Genomic DNA, 6,491 nt, shown 5'->3' on the forward strand with positions numbered 1-6,491 from the left:
AATATATACACAACATTTATGAAGTTTAGGATATCATGTCCTTAAGATTTATACATCAACCATGTCTAGCACATGGGTATTTTCGTCCGGACGAATAAAAATTTATTAAGCACTGGCTAAAGAGTAAATAAATTTTAAACAGTGGCTAAACAGTAAAGACATCTCTAATTAGTGGCTAACTATGCACTTCTCCCCACAAAAAGTGGTAAAAACATGGACTAAAATCAGTGGCCCAAAGCACCAGACCCGCCGAGCTCAAGGCCCCAACGGGACGCCACAAAACTAAGTCGTTTTGATAAGTAGGTTGATATTCAATCTCAGCCATTCAATCTTATCTAATCAGACATCCCTTGTCAATCTCTAACCCAGGTATTTAAAGCCTCAATTGCCTAACATTTGCCCTCATTTCCCCTTTATTTTCTTTGCTCTCCTCTCTCTCTACCTCTCCCCTCTCTCCTTACCGTCTCCGCCCTACTGTCGCCCATCTCCACTGGCCGAAAATCGCCACCACCGGCTGGCCACCTCCAATCACTCCCAAAATTTCAGCATATAATCTCCACAACCTATTCTTTTCATATGTCCAAACTAAATCCTTAAAAAAAATCCTTCAAATTTCATGAATAGTAAATCTAAGAAGCCCAACTTGTCACTTTTTTCTTCATCTTAAATTCGTGAGATTTGAGCCATATTTACCCCCAACACCTATATACACGGACAAAGCTCGAGGAGGACTATTGTTTAACGTTGGTCTCAAGCCGAAAATACGATAAACATTTTCCGACGAAACTTCCGTCCACCACCGAACTTCCACACCCTCCTCCAATTTTCCTCCCCGACTCTTGAGCGTTCTTTCCTTTGTGATACGATGATGGTGCCAAGGCTTTGGTTTCAAGGATGGCTGAACCATCATCTATCATTAAGAAAAGTGTGCTCGAAGGTCGGAACCGTTGCCTCGAGTAGTGGTAAATACCAAATCTCGTCCTTTTGCTCTATTTTTCTTATTCTCGGCCAGTATGCCATGCTTTGGGTTTTAATGTATCTTTTATAATTTTGTCATTCAATTGCTAGTCTTTACTAATTATTAGTGCTCGAATGTCGTTCCATGTGTTAGTATAGTTATATTTGGAATTCTTGTTGTCCGACCTAGTCGGTCGATTATATCGCTTGTCAATGTGTTATGCTAGTCTAAATCGAAATTAGCTAGCCGCTTAGTTCATTGTTAATGTCACCTTTGAAGATTTGTCAGTTAAGCAGTTACTACTAATCAATGGTTCGGTTGTTCAGTGTTAGTTCACATACTTTAATTTGGTTTAATCTAGTTAGTTGGAGTACTTAGTTTAGTTACGACTCAAGTTATGTTTACTTTGTCAATTCAATTAGTGAGTTGAGTTCTTGTTTGAGTTTGATTTATGTTGAGCAAGTTAGTTTGATGCTGATGGTTTAAAACTGAATATTAGATAATCAATCGTGAAATAGGGTACATTAGTAGCTTACTTTTTACTAGTAGGGTGGCTGAAAAAGACCTTTTTCCTCCTTGCTTCTGCCACAACAGGTTTTCAGACAGTCATTTCACCTGAAACTTTGGGGGGGAAAATAGCTTAAAGATTCTACTTTTACTGTTAGCAAGTTAAACTGATTTTACTTTTCTTTGTAAATATTTGATATGTAGTCTGGTTCTTTTATTTATAATGATCAAGTGCTTATTTATATTTTGAAGTTGAGCTTGTTCCTGGGGTGAAATAGTATAGTTTTTCATGGCTCAAGTTGTTACTTAATTTCCCGAACTTCAAGTTTTTTTAATGATTAAATAAATATTCATGCTCATATTAAATGACTAAAGTTTCTAGTGTCAAGGCAACTTGTCTTTTAAAAAATACAACAATAATTGTTGTCATCAAAATTTTAGTTAAACAAACAAAACAAAAAATCTAAGGTCATGTGTGTTAAACTTATTAAGAATGTAATCTCTGCAAGTTGGCGTTCAAGTTCTAGAAATTCATGGTGCATATGTTAGTCTGTTGTCCAAACTAAAATCAATGTTAGCTACTCTTTTATTAAGAATGTGGCGTTTCTTTCCATGTGAAGTGTTTAAATCTTTTGATTTTGGACTTCTTTAGTTTTTTTCTCTTTTCTTTATTTGGAGGAACCATTGTTGGATCAAAGTCTATTATTTAAATCCCTTTGACCGTTGACCAAGCATATGTGACAAAATAATAGTTAAAATGGATAAAGTGAGTGTAATTGGATAATGAGCGTGAATATGAATATTTTGAACTAGAAATAATTAAAATAGGAAAAAAAAATTATTAGAATAAGAATGAATAATAATTGTAGCAAAAATCTGAGGCTATGATGATAATTTTTTCTTCTGTCTCTGAGCAAATTGATTAGGGCAAGGGAACAATCGGAGCCGTAACTTGGCGGGGCGACCCGGACGGTGACGACATGCAACCGGTGTTTGCAGCCATGGCGGTGTCTCCAATCTCTTGCCTTGTCTTCAATCTTATAGATCTGAGCCTCAATTGGAAGGTTATTTTCTTAAGTGCAAACCTACAGGCTCTTTTCCGTTAAATTTTGAAATTCGGAGGTGAAAACCAACAACCCTTGTTCCGCCATTGATTTTCCTCCATTTTCAATCTCTGTTCCGCCATTGATTTTCCTCCATTGTCAATCTCTATTCCGTCGTTGATTTTCCTCCATTTTCAATCTCTGTTCGGCCATTGATTTTCCTCTATTTTCAATCTCTGTTCCGCCATTGATTCTCCTCTATTTTCCCAAAAAAAAAAAAAAACCAACAACGCTTCTTTATGACAAAAGCAGAAGCAGACAGGATTTAAGTGGGCTTTGGACATAAAAATGCAACGATGGCGGAGAAGAGAGGAGAGACAAAAGTAGTTTATACTTTCTAAGCCCTAACTAAGCGGGCAAGTGTAAAATAAGGGGAAATTTTGGGTTTGGGGATAATAATTAATTCCCGTTTTATTTTTTTATATGGCCATAATAAATGACCTGGAGTCTACGTGGTTTAATTTTCTTGATGTGGCGTCCTACATGTAAGAGATGTATTACACACACTGCGATCTCGTGTCATAAGCGTTTATTATACACGATTTGAAGAGGTGTAAGTATTCAATTGGCAAATTATTAACTTAGGAGGCCGGCATGATAAAGTGGGACAAGTATAGGTGTCATTTAGGCCATTCTGCCTAGAAAAAATAAAAAGTACGTACATGAAAACTTCTTGTGTTTTGATTTTTAATCTCCTGGAAATGTCATAAAAGATCAAATCAGTAAAAAAAAATAAGTGACTCATTCGGCTTTTGGCTTGTTTTCTATAAATAAATAATTTAAATACTTTCCTTTGTATGAACACTAGCATCAATTTAAGCTGCTGGAATTTTTTTCCTGGGCTATGGGAAAAGTTGAATTAGTTAGGCTTGGCCCAAAGTGTTGTTCTAAGACCATGAATAATTAACTCAAATACCAACAGATTCACAAATGAGCCTGCAGCCCATAAGTCAAGAGAGTGGCCCAATGCCATTATAATAGCCAAATCTTTAAAGTAGCCCATTCTTGAAATAGATAAAAGTTGGCCCAAATTTTAAATACCTTGGTTGTTTGCATAATTAATTTCCAATGAAATAAAAATAGATTCCCTTTTTATTTATTTAAAATAACTCAATCACTTTTAATAATTAAAACGCTAGGCTACTAGTAGGCGCGCTTTAACTTTTTCATTCACGGACTCGCTTGCGTAGCGTGATATTTCATTCAATAATCTCACACCATATCCAATAATTTTAATTAATTTCTAATTTAATTGATCCCATGTTATAACCGCGTATTCGCTTGCGTAGCGCGGTAGTTAACATTTAATAAGTTCAAAAATTAATTTTCTCAAATATAGTAATTTTTCCAAAAGTAATAACGTGCTTTGTCATGACTGCGGATTCGCTTGCGTAGCGCGGTTATGACAAAAATTAATAAATTTCGTCTCGATCATGCATTTGCTTGTGTAGTGTGGTTACGATATCTTATTATCCAAAACATCCTTTGATAATTCTAGTAATCAAGCAATAAAAGCGGATATTGGCAAAACATGAAAACCCAAATAAGACATATTTTGTCTAAAATTAATTCAAGCCAAGTTGTAGTCAATAAAGCGATCATGCTACGTGATTCGGGGAGTGCCTCACACCTTCTTCCCGATCAACAGAATTTCTTACTCGGTCTCCTACTTTCGCGGAACAGTACAAATAGAGTCAAACATTCCTTTGACTAAGAATTCAAATAAAAGATGACTTGAAACATCGAAAAATCAATTATAAGTAGCGACTCTGTAAATAAAATAATCCCTACTTAAATATGTCACTTTAATTTGAAAACTCTTTACTCCATAACAATCCATAACATATATCTTTTGGGAATAAAAAGTGATAACATGTTATTGCCTACTTTAACTTTTAAGATTAGTATAAGATAGTTTATTTAATTGTCACATGCACCTTTTTGGTCCAACTTTAGAGATAAAACATGGGGCTGAAAAATGACAATATTTGAAAGCCTCTTTGTGGAATGCAGCCCCTTCTCTTCTTTACCTAATTAGATAGAATGGAGGCTTTTGGAGCTTCCACTAGGCAACACACAAAAGTTTGCATATTATACAATGTTTGAACGCACGACGAAATTTAAATCTAAGTTTGTTAAGTTGCATGTACCGTGGTATCACGTAATATGAGCAAATATTGCACTTGGTTGAGAGAAAAAGCACAAAACCACTAGGATTGATTTGATATCGTCTTTTACAAAATGCCAAAATAACACTTAATTAATTTTAAAGTACTAAAAGTGTTTGGAGAATTAATTTCCTCATTTTCAACACTTTGATTGCTTTGGTACCTTAGAGATGAAGGAAAACCCTTTTTCCTCTACAGTCTTAATGATGACCATATGCCAGGACTATACAAATCCATCCATCTTTTGCTAAAAGTTAGTGGGGAAGTCTAAAATCACATTCCAAAAAACACACCACACATTTCAAAGGAGAGAAAAGTAAAGAATAAGTTAAAGCATACAAGAGAAAAAGCATAAAAGAACAGAAAAGAAGTGTCAATTTCCAAAAGCAATAGGATATATAAGAGAATTACCCTTATCACACGTTTACATCGAAACCTACTCTTAAATTAGTAATACAAACGAGGGTTGCTCAGTTGGTAAAAGTACCTCCACATACGACCGTTAGGTCTTGGGTTCGAGGGGAGTGTGAAAACACTATGAACTTTCAAATACTAAATACTATAGATCCTCGTAATTTGGGAGAGGAAAAAGAAAAAAAAACTAGTAATACACTGAACTTTCAAGCACTAACCCTATTAATATCCTTAGATAATACACAAAGGTCGATTGCCTCCTTTTCTTCTTATAATTTTTATATTAAAAACTGATAATTTAAATCGTTTTGTCTCGGACTTATTGTCCAGTTAGGTCGTAAAATAATTTAATAAGTATAAATTGGTGAATTGAATATTATACCCCAAAAAAGAAAAAGGGAACCAACAATGACAAAAAAAGATAAATATGAAGATAGACAGAGGATCGAGTGATGGCGGCTTAATGCGTTGCCTATCGCGAGTAGCCTTGCTCCTTGATCGCCGAGGAGGAGGATCTCAAAGTATGAGGTAAAGGATTAGGGGCATATGCTGAATATTTTGTAAGTGGTATTGATATTTATATTTGTTTACCTTCAAAATCGAATAACAATTGAATTTGTTAGTGGTTATAAGGACGTGTGAATTAACTTAATACAAAATGATAAATTAGATTGCAATTGAAATAAATAATGATAGATTAACCATAAACCTCGTGAATTGGATGATTTCGGGTTAGGAAAACAAGCACCCTTGAATTGAATGCACTTTATTTGGCACCAAAATATCAAAGAGTAAGAACTTAGAGAATGTATTGCTTATCAGTATATGTTACAATGTCCCTAATGAATTGTCAAGTCCCCTTTATATATTAGGGGAGATCTACCTTTTAAGATATTATTTTATTATTCTATAAAAGGCAAAAGGACCATTGGTTCCCTTTTTCGTGTTTTCTGCCATAATGATTGGTTAATGGCGAGAATTACGGACCCCTGTCGGATGAGTTGGCAAAACTTTCTTCGAGGACGTTGGAAACATGACCGTTTATGCCTTCGGTAAACTCGAGGGCATATTTGATGGTTTCGATGGCTAACTTTGATAATGCTTTGGGTTGATCATAATCACCATGTGCCGATCTTGGCCGATGGTTTTTGGGGTCAGATCGATCTTCGAGCTCGACTTCGCCCGATCATAAATATTTTGACCCTGGCCTAATCAGGGAGTGCAGAAGCTCGATTGAATATCGAGCTTGATTTTATCCGTATACAGATAGTCCCTCCTTCTTCGGAGAGTAGATGACGAGGAATGATATGAGCCTCTGATTCTCACTTCGATATATCATGA

The 6,491-nt window shown here is 35.3% G+C and overlaps 1 long non-coding RNA gene across 1 annotated transcript; it reads left to right on the top strand.

The window, feature by feature from the left end:
• The first annotated feature begins 414 nt into the window (after window positions 1-414).
• LOC117274616 (uncharacterized) lies at window positions 415-2,706 on the top strand. The gene is made up of 2 exons (XR_011408682.1): window positions 415-962; window positions 2,392-2,706. It is a non-coding gene; the product is annotated as an uncharacterized lncRNA (long non-coding RNA).
• The last annotated feature ends 3,785 nt before the right edge of the window (window positions 2,707-6,491 follow it).

Source organism: Nicotiana tomentosiformis, chromosome 6, assembly GCF_000390325.3.
Source record: "Nicotiana tomentosiformis chromosome 6, ASM39032v3, whole genome shotgun sequence".
NCBI lineage: Eukaryota > Viridiplantae > Streptophyta > Magnoliopsida > Solanales > Solanaceae > Nicotiana > Nicotiana tomentosiformis.